Source organism: Arachis hypogaea, chromosome 19, assembly GCF_003086295.3.
Source record: "Arachis hypogaea cultivar Tifrunner chromosome 19, arahy.Tifrunner.gnm2.J5K5, whole genome shotgun sequence".
Taxonomy (NCBI): domain Eukaryota; kingdom Viridiplantae; phylum Streptophyta; class Magnoliopsida; order Fabales; family Fabaceae; genus Arachis; species Arachis hypogaea.
The window spans coordinates 20,174,266-20,191,764 of record NC_092054.1 but is presented as its reverse complement, the minus strand read 5'-3'; the positions used below and the strand labels follow the sequence as shown (position 1 = coordinate 20,191,764).

Below are 17,499 nucleotides of genomic sequence, written 5' to 3'. Positions count from 1 at the left end.
GCGACAGCTTCTGACGGCAGCAAGGGCAGCGGAATAACCTACCACCATCGCGCATCACCCTCTCTGTAAGCTCCCTCGTGCGCGTTCTTCTCCCATTCGTGCCTCCAACGGCACCGACGAAGGCAGCTTCTGTGGCGACGGCAAGGAGGTTCGGCGATGGCAAGGCGGTCCGACGACGGTGACACAGGCAGAGATGGCTTCCCTTGTCGCGCTCTCCCTCTCTCCCTGCTATGCAAAACTCCAATTTCCCTCTCCCTCTGTGCCTGCTGGCAGTGATAAGGTGGCAGCGGCAAACCCTAGCAGTGGCGGCGGCACGGCGTGGACGCGGTGGTGATGAAGGCGCGGCGGCTTCGAGCCCGCGACCACCCACATTCGCGAGCCAACCCCTTCTCAGTTCTGTTCTCCCTAGCGACGGCGCAAACAGGAGCGCGATCGGCGGCGAGCTAGACGTGGTGGCAGAACGCGGCTGGCCGGTGAGCTGCTGCTTTCCCGGTGCTCTTTCTTCCTCCGGATCTCCTTTTCCCTCATTCCCTCTTTCGTTTTCTTTGCTTCTTTCTTTCAGGGATAACAAAGGAAACTGCGTGTGTTGAACTTATGAAGGAGAAAGGGAACTCAGCGGCTGAAGGAGTTAAGTTAGGGAAGGGTTTCATTTTGAAAATTAGGGTTAAGGGCATTATGGTAATTTCACATAAAATTGGGAATAATATAGTAATTGAAACCCAATGTAAATCCAACACTAATTGTATATGAAAAAATACTATTTGCTCATCAATTTTACCAATTATTTTTAATAAAATTCCCAAATCTAAAAATTAGAAATAATACACTTAATTTCTTCATTTTTTTCAAAATAGTAGTAATATATTTAAAATATTAATTATTTAATTCAAATCATATAAAATCCTTATCATTTTGTAACTGTCAACTTTATAATTTTAAATATAGAAAATAATCCAATAATTGTAAAATTGGATAATAATCATAACTTATCTCAAATTCAATAAATCAAAACTCGCCTTAATTCTCTTTAATAAAGAATCTCTGAAATTAAAGCTACAAAAATACTGAATTTGAAATTAGCTGATAATAGCCATTTTTCAAAAGTTTTGGGTCTTACATTTATAAATAGTTAATTATTTATAATGTTTATAAATCTTTAGTTGAATTTGTTATACATAATAACAACATAATAAATTTGTTTAATATCTTATTTAATTTAAATTTATAAATTTTATAAAATATAAATTAAAAAACTTTTATACATTTTTTTAATGTTTTTATTTTTAATGTTTAAATTATTATATCCAATTAATAAGATTAAAATTAAAATTAGAAAAGTTAATCTTATAAAAACTACTGAATATATTAAACCGCTAATAAAATATTTAAACTGATTAGTACCCTAGACTTAAGTAGTGTTCCATCCAATTTAAAATCATTGTGCTTTACAAAAAATGTTTTATTTTACCGGTATTACTTACCATGACTTTTTATAAATTCATGCAATATTGATAAGAGAAGTCATTTTTTCTTTTCACTTTTTGGAATTCAATTTACATGATTTTCTATTTTTAGTCTACAGGAGTTTTATAAACTCCCTTTAAAAAAATTTTAATCTTGGGTAAATAGCCGCCTCTTTCAATTTTTTCCAAAATTTGGCGCAAAAGGAAAACCTAAACCCGCCCAAACTAAAACATTCTTCTCAATCCTTCCCTAATTCCATCGTCTATGCTTCTCACCAGAATCTCTGTTTTGCTAAGCTTTTGTTCCCTAAACCCATCGTATATCCTTCTCTAAACCCATATTCTTGTCAGAAACTTTGTTCCTTGGCTGCTGCTGCTAATGGTTGCGTTGCTGACGCTCTTGTTTGCTGTTTGCCTGTTGCTCACTACTTGTGAGGTCTTCTTCCCCCGACAGTTATTCCGTAAGAAACTCAGGTCGAATATCTGATTAGAAGACATTAATACTACCTTTTTTTCATACTTACCAAATTATTGGATTGTGTATATGAACATAAGTTAAATGCTTAAAAGTTTATTGCCACTTCATTGTGCAGGTGAAGAAAATGATCCAGCACGTTCGTCAGTATCAAGTTCCATTGCAGAAGTACATGGCAATGATGGATCTTCAGGTGTGGCCTTGTTTCTTGGCTAAAATACTTGTGATCTTGACCTTTTTTTGCCCCATTATTTTTATATAGAACTATGAAATTCATCTTTAATGTGAAATAATATCTTGGGGCAAGTTTCTTCAGACAATTTGTTTTGTTAGCTTTGGATTCGGCTTCTAATGCTTTCACTTCAATATATTCCTTATTGCAGGAGAGGAATGAACGGTTGTTTTATAAGCTTCTTATTGAGCACGTCGAAGAGTTACTCCCAGTTGTCTATGCTCCAACTGTCGGTGAGGCTTGCCAGAAATACGGAAGCATCTTCATGCGTCCTCGGGGTCTTCATATTAGCTTGAAAGAGAAGTAAGCTTGACTTTGACTTGGAATTATTGTTGATGAATATTTTATGTGTTATTTGTGTTGATTACGTTATATATTGTTTGGGTTTGAACTTAAAGGGGGAGGATTCTTGAGGTACTAAGGAATTGGCCTGAGAAGAACATTCAAGTCATTGTTGTAACTGATGGAGAACGGATCTTGGGTCTTGGGGATCTTGGTTGTCAGGTAATTTCTTCTGTACTTGTTGAAATTTATGAATCATATTGTTTTATGAATCAGGTCTAATATTGTAATCTAATCTTTGGTAACATGTTTTTTCTTTGCGGAATGGGAATACCAGTTGGAAAACTTTCTTTATATACAGCACTCGGAGGAGTTCGTCCGTCTGCCGTAAGTATATCTTATAAATTATCACTATCATATACTCACAATGATTATGCCTTCCATTTCTTGTCATGCCTATAAATATAATATAATCTGATAAAAATTTTCAGTGTTTGCCTATCACCATTGATGTGGGAACAAACAACGAGAACTTGTTGAATGATGAGTTATATATAGGGCTCAAGCAAAGACGGGCGACTGGGCAGGTTCATGACTAATATTCTTTTCTGAGTCATCATGGAGTTAATCATTTTTAAATTTAGCTATCACTTATATAATATGTCATAATGTTGACTTCGGTCTAATTTTTCTGAATCTAGGAATATGCTGAACTTATGCATGAATTTATGAGTGCTGTCAAGCAAAATTACGAAGAGAAAGTCCTCATTCAGGTATTAGCCAATATGACAAGCCATCTTTTTTATTGGGTGTGAAGTGCTTACTAACTTGTCCTTTTTTTATGATTCTGTTATAGTTTGAAGACTTTGCAAACCACAACGCATTTGATCTACTTGAAAAATATAGATCAACCCATCTTGTTCTCAATAATGATATTCAAATAAGGAATACTAGTCATCAATACTTAATTCTGATACTTTGGTAACTATAATATATCCAGCTCTGAAACCGTATCGCACTATTCCAGGGTACAGCATCAGTGGTCCTTGCTAGACTAGTTGCAGCTCTAAAATTGGTTGGGGGCAACTTGGCTGACCACAGATTCTTATTCCTTGGTGCTGGAGAGGTAGGACCATGTAGTTCTGCGACTATGCTCATGCTTCCTTCATTGGTTCTAAGATGAGGATGTAGTTCTAATGGTCTTAAACTTTTAATTATATTGGTGATTGTAGGCTAGCACTAGAATTACAAAACTTATTGCACTTGAAACATCAAAATAGGTTCCTTTCTATTACTGATATGATGTTTGAAGCATCTAAACACTTTCATTAATGTTATGATATTCATTTGATGAGTACTTTAGATTTGTTAAGAAACTACCCTTCTTGATGCAGACTAATGTCCCACTAGATGAAGTGCGCAAGAGCATTTGGTTGGTGGACTCAAAGGTTAGTGTTGAATTCATCCAAGCTTCTCCACTTATACAAAGTAGATTCTGATTTTCTGTTAGTAATATTCTTGATCCCCTTACTTCTGCAGGGATTGATTGTCAGTTCCCGAAAAGAATCGCTTCAACATTTTAAGAAGCTATGGGCCCATGATCATGAACCTGTTCATTGACTCGTAGACACTGTTAATGTATGATTGATCTTTCTGTCCACTACACACGTGCGCACGTGCACACACAGCAAAAGTTTCAATATTCTTACATTATCTATGTCTATGTTAGCCTCTCAGAAAATCAAACCAACAGTGTTGATTGGAACCTCTAGATAAGGAAGAACTTTCACTAAAGAGGTTATTGAGGCAATGGCTTCAATCAATGAGGTACTACTACTATTTCAATCTATTTTTCCAACTACTATGACATAGTTCATGTCCATTTAAGCTAACAAGTCTATTACATGATAATGCATGCAGAAACCTATCATTCTTTCACTTTCCAACCCAACTTCACAATCAGAATGTACTGCTGAAGAAGCTTACAAGTGGAGCCAGGTAATAAGATACCCCTAGTAGTATTTCTATAATTAAGTTCGGGTTTCGAGTTTAATTTCTATATTCTTACCTTGTACATGTTTGGTATCATCAGGGTCGCGCCATTTTCGCTAGCGGAAGCCCATTCCCTCCTGTTGAGTATGAAGGAAAAGTTTTTGTGCCTGGCCAGGTTTATAGTCCTTCAGAATTCATATGTAAGAAAAAGAAATTTTGCATAGAACACAGTCTGATTCAGATGTTTTCTTTGATGACAGGCCAATAATGCATACATATTCCCTGAACAGAGCAGAGATTCCCCACCGCCGGTGCACCACGAATGCGAAGACCTAGATCAACACAGCACCTTGCCACCACCGACTGACCCAACAGGGCAGCACAGCAGATAGCACCCACGAGGCCACGATCAACAAAGCACCTCGCCACCTCCACCCAGCAGCGTTTCTGGGTTCTGGCCACCCACAATCAACACAGCAGGTCACCACCTCCACCTTAGTTTATTGTTCAGTTTATTCTTGATAACTTGGGTTTTTATAATTATGAAATAGTTAGGGCTTGATTTTGTTAATTATAATTTCTGTGATTCTCAGTTGCTGGATTTATTTAGGGTTTTGTTACTTTCTTGTTAATAACTTTGATTCTGTGCTTCTGAGTTGCTGGGTTCAAATTTGCTTGTTTTGCTTAGTTCAAATTCTATGATTCTTTGATTCTGTAATTCTGATTCTATGATTATGTGATTCTGAATTGATTTCTGGTTTGCTGCACTTATTTTGCTTGTTTTGAAATTTTGTTAGTAATACTGATGAGTTACTATGTAATTTCACTAATTTTTGTTCAATAATCATTGATTCATTGTTGCTGTTTGTTGGTATTGTTTACTTTATTGACATCTCTGTTCGTTCTGTCTTCATCCATTAGCTGGAACCTTTCCTCGCCGTACATATCATGTCGTACAATACCTCATTTCTTGACTAGATTCTTCTTTTGTAAGCCATACAGCTTGATCCAGAATTTGCCAATCACATTGAGCAGATTGTTATACTTGGTGGTGCCTTCGCAGTAAATGGCAATGTGAATCTAGCCGCGAAAGTCAATGTGTGTTGTGATGAAATAAATAAATAACTACATCTGTGTATGGGTCATTTCTCTCCTTGTCTCACTCCTTTAGTTGGGTTTGATTCCAGATATTTGGTGATTCAGATTCTGTAGATGTTGTGTTCACAAATGGAGTGGATATACTAACAGTGGGGATAAATGTTACCCACCAAGTTGTATTGACTGGTACACGCTTTGTCAAAGTTTTCTTCACTCAATTTTTTCTTAAAATTTTTAACCATTAATTCATTGGTCCTATCTTTATGGAAAATTTTCTTGTTGGGTCAAGTGTTTACCACTAGACCAGAAGCTATGGTTGTTAGTAGGATACAACTTTATTTTCTTATACTTTCTCAAATCATATCTAGCATGAGAAGGTGCTAAACCTATTTTAATATTTATATTTTAGATAAACGTAAGTACAAAAAATCAACTTTTAATTAGTTAAAATTAGGCAAGTTTTTTATTATAAAATTACTTTCTTAACTTTCACTTTTTGGAAAGTATAGAGTTTAGGATTTAGAATTAGAATTTATAATAAAAGGGTAATTTTAGAAAATTTGTTTAATATTGGCTGAAAAATAGTTGATTTCCTAGTTGAATTCTTTAGATTTTAGTTGGTGAGTAAGAATTATGGGAATATATATGCGAAATGTTAATTGATATCATCAAGCATTCATTCATTGCTAAAATCAATGACATGAAACCCGTTACATACTCTGAGTTCCTTGAAGACCTCTATAAGCAGGTATTTTCATATGATTTTATGTGCATTTTATCCATGCACTATTATTGGTTATTTATTCTGATTAAAAAGGCATTAAACAGCTGGTTGTGCATGGTTAATTTGCATATATTTCAAATCCCTCACGGGGTATCTTGAATTTAAGTGGCTTTATGAGCAATAATCATTGAAAATACCACAGCCTTCATAATTCAATTTCCAAATTCCTTTTGTGATTATCTGTTGTAAACTTGTAATATGTTTTCCTTTATTGCGATATTGAATCCAATAGGTTTTATATGCCTTTTGTATTCCTTTATAGCAATATGGTTCAATCTCTCTAAATAATTTGGTCATTTTTCTTCTTAATTGATTGTGTCCCTTTGATTTCTTTCATTATTGTTTCTTTGATTTATAGTTTAATTCTAGTGAGTTCAGTTTATAAGTGAACACTTTTACCATATTTCACCAAAAATCAAGAAAAGAAAAAGAGAATGAGAATACTTTTACCATATGGAAGGGGTTTTTTTTAATATAAATAAGCATTTGCACATGGTGTATCCTGTTGGAAAGCAAGAATATGCTATTTAGTTGACACTTGAAAAATCCAACTATTACTGCATAAAGAATGATGTATAATTATGCAACTTTAAATAAAATTTTAAATAAAATTCCAAGAGCTGCTGAAATTAGGAGAATTGTAATGTTTTAGTGACTTTCCAAGAAATGAATATGCAAAACTAGTTCCTTTTTTTTTTCCTTAAGAGAGATATATTAGAGCTATGGGGTGCTGTAGGGCATAGCAATTTAAGGTTTCTGCATATTTCAGTGGCAAAATTAAATTATTGAAGGACAAGTCATGTGTGCCTGATCGAGCATGCTATTGGCTTGGTTTTCTTTCTTATTCAGAAAAATGTCAAAACCAAGCACCCTCAGTTGCTGTATGAATCAAAACCAAGCACCCTCTGTAGGTGTATATCATTGACTTTGGTATTGCTAAGAAATACAGGGACATTTCTACACATCAGCATATTTCTTACAAGTCTCCTTTTTTTACAATCATTCTTACTTTTTATTTATTTTATTTGATTTTATGTACCATGGTTAGAAGGTTCAACATGAAATTATTTTGGAGTTTTGGAATTCTAGAATGATCTTTTACTATGGGAAAACTGATATCTGAAATGTTAAGATATTGCTGCTCGTGATAGACTGACTATTTAATTGTTGAGATTTATGGTAAAAGAGTAGCACATAAATTTATAAATAAATTTGTGGCTGTTTGCTTGTTTGTTCTGCAGAGAGAATAAGAATTTGACAAGAATGGCTAGGTATGCTACAATGGTCAATGGTGCCTCTCATGGCTGGTTCTTTGGATGCTGCAATCAACACCTTCGAGCATGAAGGCCAAGTTGGTATGGTATTCGAAATGTATAAAAACTCTGCTGGCTTCTTCTAGCAGTTAAAAACCTCCATTGAATCAACTTTGGAAGAAAGTTATTTGGAGAAAAGAGAAAACGGGGAGCTGCTTGAAATGAAGGTGGCAATGAAATTGGGAAGAAACGTATCACAGCTGAGGAAACTTGCCTCAAAATTTGCTTCCTATCGAATGGAGGGAATCATGGTTGATGAATTTTCCAGCAAGTTATGAGAGGCTAACATCACTAATTCATTCTTCTAGTAGTTTAACCTTTTTAAAAGTGATGTATATGCAAGTTATGAGCTATGTTTGAGCTTGAAGTTGAGATCTATATTTTGTATTATATACACATCTATACATATATAATTATTTTAATATAAGAAAAGCTCGAGCCAACTTTTGAGCTTTTAGTAAGTCGAACTTGAATTTGGTTTGATGTGATCAAGATTTAGAATACAAGCAAATACATTTTGTGAGGAATTACTTAGTTTTGGTGAATGTCATTATAACTTTCTAGTTACTTATGTTTGAACTTGCATCTACCAATACAAGAAACTCCAAAAAATACTTAGTAACTATGACTCAGAATATACAAAGTACAAACCATTCAAAGCCCTGATAATTGACTTCTAATTCTACTCAACTTGCATAGTAGAATTTGCTTCCTCTAAGATGCCCTTATGCCCTTTAGTTCCTTTAACATTTTGCTGGAGAAGGGCAATTGAATAAAAAATATTTATAATGGTGAAAACTTAGTACATCATTTAAAATACTCAAAATTGCTATGCGTATGTTAATATTTGACAAGCTTCCATCGGGAAGTGGCTCTAGCTAATTCTTCAACAAAGTTAGTACTCCATGGTCCAAAAACTCTAATTGGACCTGTTTCCTGCAAAATAGACAAATAGTTGGTGAAAATTACCAAAGAAAATATGCACAAGTAAGATAGAGTATTAAGGAAACACCAGAGCTCACTTAATATGACAGAAAATCAACAGCTTACTTCGAGAGAATTTCTGTTGTTAGCATACTCATACAAACGGCCAAGGCTGGAGAAGACAACAAGAGCGACTTCAGCATCACAAAGCACAGACAGTTCATATTAGAATTATCTTTATAATTTTTTATTTTATCTAAATTTAATTTTTTACATTTTTAGATTTAATTTAAAAAATTTGTGTTAATGTTAGAATATTTTTAAGAAATAATATTGTAGCTTAGTAAATCTAGTAAAGACAGGTTGGTTATGGCATGTCAATATGAGCAAATTTGGTGATAAATAGAAGACACGAGTTAGCGTTTGTAGTTAAAATTTGGTGGTTAAACTCCGTGGTAATTACTTAGTACAGTACATGGGGACACATCAAATGAACTAAAATTAAGCTCAAGTTCTGTTATTGATAGAATAAGTCAAAAAGAAATTTCAAAATTTAATAGTAAATGAGTAATATGACATAATCTTCCTAGTTCAATAATTGTCAATTCAATCAATGAATGCAAACTATACAAAACATCAATAAAAGGTAATTAGTAAATGGTACAAAATTACCAATCATCCCAAGGTCTGAATCATCTTCAATCTGCCATTCTATTTTCAGGGGCCACAACAGGAGACTCTGCTGGTCTGGAACTCAACCCGGACTCTTCGTTACTTGTAGATGCACAAACCGGGATATCGGGACCAGGACTTAATGTTATCACTTGAACAGTTGTATTCTTAGGGAAATTTCCATCATAGAGTCGGCTAAAGCAATGTAATTATCAAAAATAGTATAAACCAACTTAAAGTTGCATAATTATACATCATTCTTTATGCAGTAATAGTTGGCTTTCTCAAGTGTCAACTAAATAGCATATTCTTGCTTTCCAACAGGATACACCATGTGCAAATGCCTACTTATATTAAAAAAAACCCCTTCCATATGGTAAAAGTATTCTCGTTCTCTTTTTCTTTTCTTACTTTTTGGTGAAATATGGTAAAAGCGTTCACTTATAAACTGAACTCACTGGAATTAAACTATAAATCAAAGAAACAATAATGAAAGAAATCAAAGGGACACAATCAATTGAGAAGAAAAATGACCAAGTTATTTAGAGAGATTGAACCATATTGCTAGAAAGGAATACAAAAGGCATACAAATCCATATTGGATTCAATATCGCAGTAAAGAAAAACATATTACAAGTTTACAACAGATAATCACAAAAGAAATTTGGAAATTGAATTATGGAAGGCTGTGGTACTTTCAATGTATTATTGCTCATAAAGTCACTCAAATTCAAGATACCCCGTGAGGGATTTGAAACATATGCAAATTAACCATGCACAGCCAGCTGTTAATGCCTTTTTAATCAGAATAAACAACCAATAATAGTGCATGGATGATATGCACATAAAATCAGATGAAAATACCTGTTTACAGAGGTCTTCAAGGAGCTCAGTATGTAATGGGTTTCATGTCATTGAATTTAGCAATGAATGAATGCTTGATGATATCAATTATCATTTCGCATACATATTCCTATAATTCTCACTCACTAACAATGTACCTCCTAATTGCCCATAATACCCTTATCATATTCATATCATATTTCCTTAAAAGATCAAAACGCATACATAAAATATTTATTAGTGTTTAACCAATGCAACCCATTAAGTCCTAACAAAATTAGAATTTAAATCAAAGGGATGCACTAATCATGGACTTCAACACCATATCTAACTTTCATTTTGCTTAAAAAGTGACTTTTATTCATCATATTGTAAAAGGGTTTGCATAATTTTCTATTTAGCATAGGAACTAATCATCAATATACCAAATAAGCAGAAATCAAAGGAAAATAAACTCTAGTAGGCACAATAACTTACCAAGGTAAACCAAACGGTATACATTGTCCCTGCTGTATCGCTTAAACACATTGCTTTTTATCTGAGCAAAATTATTTGACACCAGCAAAGCGAACAATGCATTGTTGTGAGCAACTATACATGTTGATAGAGTGATTGCCTAGGCTAATAAGATAAAAGAATGAACAAGTAAGACTAATCAAGGAACCAACCTCTGTTTCTTACTCTTGCTTACAAAGAATAACATAGTTAACAAAACATATATGATTTTTTCCTTTTTTTTTTGGTGTTTTTTTTGGGGGGGGGGGACCTAAGAATCTGAGAAAACGAAAGTAATTCCAACGAGGAATGATACTTGAAGCAGTAATAGCTAAAGATTCATCGGCAATAAATCTCCATATCCAAAATCTTGTACTTGCTGGTGGACAACTTGCAAGTCCTTCAAAAAAATCAATGAGATCAAAGCATTTACGTCATCTGAATTGAAATCTATAAAAGAATTTGTACTCTAAAAATACAAAGGAATTATGCTTATAGTCTATCCTTCCATGTACCGATCTTGATAATAATAATATTGGGTGAGAGGGAAGGATACCGTGAGGAAGGCGGCGCTGCTTGTGACGACGGCGGCGGCGATGCTTTCGAGCACGGAGATGGCACGACAGACGGAGAGAATGGGGCACCCAATGAGGCGGTTATGCTCGGGTGGCGACGACGGTGCCGGAACGGGGGGAGGCCAATGACGCGGTTATGCTCGGGTGGCGACGACGTTGCCGGAACGGGGGAGGAGATACAGAAGATTAGGGTTCATGGTGGGAGCATGATTTGGGGAAGAATCAAATATTGAATTTTTACTATTTTAGTAAATTATATAATTACCCACTTTGGTCTATAATTTAATTACCAATAGTTTAACCATAGTTAACATAGCAACCAATTAAAGGATGACATGTCACAGAGGGTAATATACATGTCATTATAGGAAGGGTAGAGTAGAATTTACCTTATTTTAAAATTTTATATTTAAAAAATGGCAACGCCATTTTGTGATTCTTTTAAATAAAAGATAGAAAACGGCAGGGATATTTTATATATTATACGAATTTAAAAAGTTGAAATTGGTCAAAATAGAACTAACGTTGTGCAGTAAAAATAAAAATATCATTGATGTTTTATACTGGTACGAATAAAAAATATTAAATCAATTATAAAAAGAGTCTTGGTATTATGCTGAGAATATATTGCAGAGAGAGTAGAAGTAAGCAACACATTTTTTCTTCATTTTTAGATTTTGAGAGAGTTCTTTAGTAGTTTATTCTGCATATGCTAAGTGAAAAAATTTATGAGTAAATGTATTGAGTGTATTAAATGGTAGGTTATGTTAGTTTAAAAATATATTATAATGGTCAGATTTTGTATGATACACATGAAGGTACGTATGAATTTTTTATGTGAGAATTTGTGTTATTGTTGTTCCTCTCTCGATAACATATGAAGGACTTAAGAGTGTACTTTTTCAAAGTGTAAATAATCAACTGCTGAAGATAGTGACAAATATTTTGTACAGGCATCCTGTGCTAATATTTGGTGGTGTCATTCAATTTCAAATAATGCATGTGGTTGATGAAATTAGACTGTAAAAAATATTTTTGACCTACTATCAAACTAGAGCAAAAGCCTCACTTATCAAATTATATGTTGAGTTCGATAAAATCCAAGATGTTGATTTTCCAAAATCTAACATAAACTGGATGGCCATGGGTTATAATACTGAAAGCAATGAAGAGTTTGAAGGTAATTATGAAATTGTTGGTCCAACTGAAAATGTGGAGGAAGATGATATATCAATTGAGGCTGATGTGGTAGATGTTGCTAATGCACTAGCGGGTCTACATCCATTTAGAGAGCCATTGTTTATGCACACTTTGAATCTTGATGCCATGCATGTACTAGAATTTTCTGAATATGTCAATATTATTATTATTAAAATAGTATTTGAATTTCTTTTGTTTTATTATTGGTGCAGCCTCTGCTGTTGTCACAGATAGTGATGTCGTCGTTGGAATGGAGTTTAATTTTAGAGAGACTGTAATTGTGGCAGTTAAAGAGTATATTATTCGGAGAGGTATCGATTATAGGGTGTTTGAATAAGAACCGACGACATTTTAGGCTAAATGCGTATAATACGAAATAAGTTATGATTGACTTATCAAAGTTAGTTTTATAAAAAGACAGTATTGTTGGGTGATAAGAGGGTATAACGGTAGTCACACATGCACCGGCTATACCATCTCCCAAGATCATACCAAACTAGACTCTGGTACAATTGCAGAAGCGATAAAGCCATTAGTTGAAGTCGACCCATCCCTAAAGGTAAAATCTATCATTGCTGAAGTGCAGTCGAAGTTCAACTACATGATGAGTTATCTTAAAGCATGGTTGGCCAAGTAAAAGGCACCTGAGAAAATATTTGGTGGGTGGGAAGCTTCTTATGAAGTTTTTCCCACATGGTTTGAAGCAATGGTTGCAAAAAAACTATCAAAGAGAGAAGATATTTTCAAAAATTAGAAGAGAGAAGAATTAGTTAGGAAATTTTGAAAAAGAAGAGAGAGAAAACAAGTAACTAATTAAGAAATATTTGAAAACAAGATAAAATAGAAGATTAGAAAAGATTTGAATTTAAAAGTTAAAATTAGAAAAGATAAGATAGGAATTGAAAAGATTTGAATTTAAAATTTGAAATTAGAAAAGATAATATAGGAATTTGAAAAGATTTGAAAGAGATAAGATTTGAAATCTGATTTTTGAAAAAGATTTGATTTTGAAATTTGAATTTGAAATAAGATAAGATAAGATTTTTGAATTTTTAAAGAAAGATAGAAAGATAAGATAGTAATTTGAAAAAGATATGATTTTTTAACAGATTTGATTTTGAAAAGATTTGAATTTTGAAATTTAAAACTAAGATAAGATAAGATAATGATTTTGAAATTAAAATTGAAAAATATGTTGCTTTTTTCGAAAATTGAGATATAAAGATAAGAAAAGATATTTTATTTTTTTTATTTTTGAATTTAATGAAGAAAGATAAAAATAACAAAAAGACACCGAACTTAAAATTTTTAGATTTAAGACACCTAGAATTCGAAAATTGCAAAGAAAAACACAAAGGAACACCAAACTTAAAAATTTTAAGATCAAAACAAGAAGAAAAACAAGAACACTTTGAAGATAAAGAAGAACACCAAGAACAAAACTTAAAGAATTCAAAGAAAATAAGAACATGCAAAGGACACCAAAATTAAAAGAAAAAACACAATAAGACACCAAACTTAAAGATTGACACAAGACTCAAACAAAAGACACTATTTTTGAAAATTTTTTGGAAAAAGACTCAAGAAATTCGAAAAAAAAACTCAAACAATACAAGAACAAACACTCAAACAAAAGATCAAGATTAATAAAGAAAAGAAAAAGTTTTTGAAAAAAGTTTTGATTTTTTCGAAAAAAAGAAAATGGAAGACTCAAACAAAATTAAAAACAATACCTAATCTAAGCAACAAGACAATCCGTTAGTTGTCCAAACTCGAACAATCCCCGGCAATGGCGCCAAAAACTTGGTGCGAGGAATTACAGTTCGCACAACTGAACCAGCAAGTGCACTGGGTCGTCCAAGTAATACCTAGGTGAGTCAGGGTCGATTCCACGAGGATTGTGATGTGAAGCAAGCTATGGTTATCTTGTAGATCTTAGTCAGGCGGATAGAAAAGTTGTTTGTTTGTTTAAAGCGCATAAAAAGAAAATAAAGAAAACATTACTCAATTGATGGTGAATGAAATGATAAGAAGATGGTTAAGGCTTGGAGATGCTTTGTTCCCCTGGATCAATTCGGTTTTACTATCTTCTTCAACTGTGAATGATTTCTTCTATGGCAGGCTGTATGTGATCAACCCCTTTCTTGAGAGGTCGCCAACGCTCCTCCAGATCTGAATCCCAGGGTTAGTGCAGATCTAGTCTGATTGAGGGTGAAGCTCCTGAAGTCCATTCCCCTTAGTGATCCTACTCAAAACGCCACAGACAAGGTCGAATCTTCCAGATCAGAGAATGCTGCGCCTTTGGTTCTAGCCTCTACCACAAAGACCCTAATCTCCCTATACCTCGGCTGAACTAGTGTCTCGAGAAGTCCCCAATGAAGTCGTGGATTAGCCGTCTAAGAGATATATAATCAAGCTAGTGGTTCATAATTTTCCGATGAAAGACTCACTCTGAACCCATGTAGAATGAGATAACCTTATGCCGGTTCAATGGTGCACAAATCCCCACACTTCGTACAATTGAACCAGCAAGTGCACTGGATCATCCAAGTAATACCTGAGTGAGTCAGGGTCGATCCCACGAGGATTGTGGTTTGAACCAAGCTATGGTTATCTTGTAGATCTTAGTCAGGCGAGTAGGAGATGTTGGTATGTTTGTTTGCTTAAATGCATAAAAGGAATAATGATATCTAAACTAGGTTGACCTGTTTACAATGATAAGAAGATGGTTAAGGCTTGGAGATGCTTTGTCCTTCTGGATTAACTCTGGTCTTACTGTCTTCTTCAATTGTGAATGATTTCTTCTATGGCAGGATGTATGTGATTAACGTCTTTTTTAAGAGATCGCTAATACTCCTCTAGATCTGAACCCCAGGGTTAGTGCGGATCCAGTCTTATTGAAGGTGAAGCTCCTGCAGTTCATTCTCCTTGGTGATCCTACTCAAAACACCACAGACAAGGTCGGATCTTCCGCATAAGAGGATGTTGCCCTTTGGGTTCTAGCCTCTACCACAGAGACCTTAATCTCCCCATACTTCGGCTGAACTGGTGTCTCGAGAAGTCCCCAACGAAGTCGTGGATTAGCTGTCTAAGAGATGTATAATCAAGCTGGTCGTTCATCATTGTCTGATGAAAAACTCACTCTGAACCCATGTATAATGTGATAACCTTATGCCAGTTCAACGCATTCATATTGATGAAGAACAAAGATACATCTTAGAATAGAGAATCAAACACGAATTGAGAAAGAACAGTAGTACTTTTATTAATCCATAAAACTCAGCATGGCACCACCCCTCAACCTAGGAGAGTTAGAAACTCATACTGATAGAAAATACAATCATAAAAACGTGTAAAGTGTCAAAAGGTTCTGAACAAGGGTGATTGATGAGCGGATAATTTATACGCTTTTTGGCATTGTTTTTAGTATGTTTTTAGTAGGATCTAGTTACTTTTAGGGATGTTTTTATTAGTTTTTATGTTAAATTCACATTTCTGGACTTTACTATGAGTTTTTGTGTTTTTCTATGATTTCAGGTATTTTCTGGCTGAAATTGAGGGACTTGAGCAAAAATCAGATTTAGAGGTTGAAGAAGGACTGCTGATGCTGTTGGATTCTGACCTCCCTGCACTCAAAGTGGATGTTCTGGAGCTACAGAACTCCAAATGGCGCGCTCTCAATGGCATTGGAAATTAGACATCCAGGATTTTCTAGCAATATATAATAGTCTATACTTTGCCCAAGTTTAGATGACGCAAAAGGGCGTTGAACGCCAGTTCTACACTGTAGTCTGGAGTTAAACGCCAGAAACACGTCACGAACCAGAGTTGAACGCCAAAAACATGTTACAACTTGGCGTTCAACTCCAAAAGAAGCCTCTGCACGTGTAAACTTCAAGCTCAGCCCAAGCACACACCAAGTGGGCCCCGGAAGTGGATTTATGCATCAATTACTTACTTCTGTAAACCCTAGTAACTAGTTTAGTATAAATAGGACTTTTTACTATTGTATTTACATCTTCGGATCATCTTTGGATTATCTTTCGATCTATTGATCACGTTTGGGGGCTGGCCATTCGGCCATGCCTGAACCTTCATCACTTATGTATTTTCAATGGTAGAGTTTCTGCACTCCATAGATTAAAGTGTGGAGCTCTGCTGTTCCTCATGATTTAATGCAAAGTACTACTGTTTTTCTATTCAATTCAACTTATTCCACTTCTAAGATATCCATTCGCACCCAAGAACATGATGAATGTGATGATTATGTGACGTTCATCATCATTCTCACTTATGAACGCGTGCCTGACAAACACTTCCGTTCTACATGCAAACAAGCTAGAATGAGTATCTCTTAGATATCTAATACAGAGGACCGAGTCCGAGATATTAGAATCTTCGTGGTATAATTTAGAACCCATGGATAGCCATTCCTGAGATTCGAAAAGTCTAAACCTTATCTGTGGTATTCCGAGTAGGATCTGGGAGGGGATAGCTGTGACGAACTTCAAACTCGCGAGTGCTGGGCGTAGTGACAGACGCAAAAGGAGGGTGAATCCTATTCCAGTATGATCGAGAACCTCCAGATGATTAGCCGTGACGTGACAGAGTATTTGGACCTTTTTCACAGAGAGGATGGGATGTGGCCATTGACAACGGTGATGCCTTACAGAAAGCTTGCCATGGAAAGGAGTAAGACTGATTGGATGAAGACATCAGGAAAGCAGAGGTTCAGAGGAACGAAAGCATCTCTATACGCTTATCTGAAATTCTCACCAATGAATTACATAAATATTTCTATATTTATTTTCTGTTTATTTATTATTATTATTCGAAAACTCCATAACCATTTGATATCTGCCTGACTGAGATTTACAAGATGACCATAGCTTGCTTCATACCAACAATCTCCGTGGGATCGACCCTTACTCACGTAAGGTTTTATTACTTGGACGACCCAGTGCACTTGCTGGTTAGTTGTATCGAAGTTGTGACAAATTATGAATTAAGATTAGAGCACCAAGTTTTTGGAGCCATTACCAGGGATCACAATTTTGTGCACCAAGTTTTTGGCGCCGTTGCCGGGGATTGTTCGAGTTTGGACAACTGACGGTCCATCTTGTTGCTCAGATTAGGTAATTTTCTTTTTGT

General features: G+C 34.9%; 1 pseudogene; it reads left to right on the top strand.

Annotated features, from left to right (window-relative positions):
• Positions 1-230: 230 nt before the first annotated feature.
• On the top strand, positions 231-9,391 carry LOC112778063 (NADP-dependent malic enzyme-like; annotated as a pseudogene).
• Positions 9,392-17,499: the final 8,108 nt, after the last annotated feature.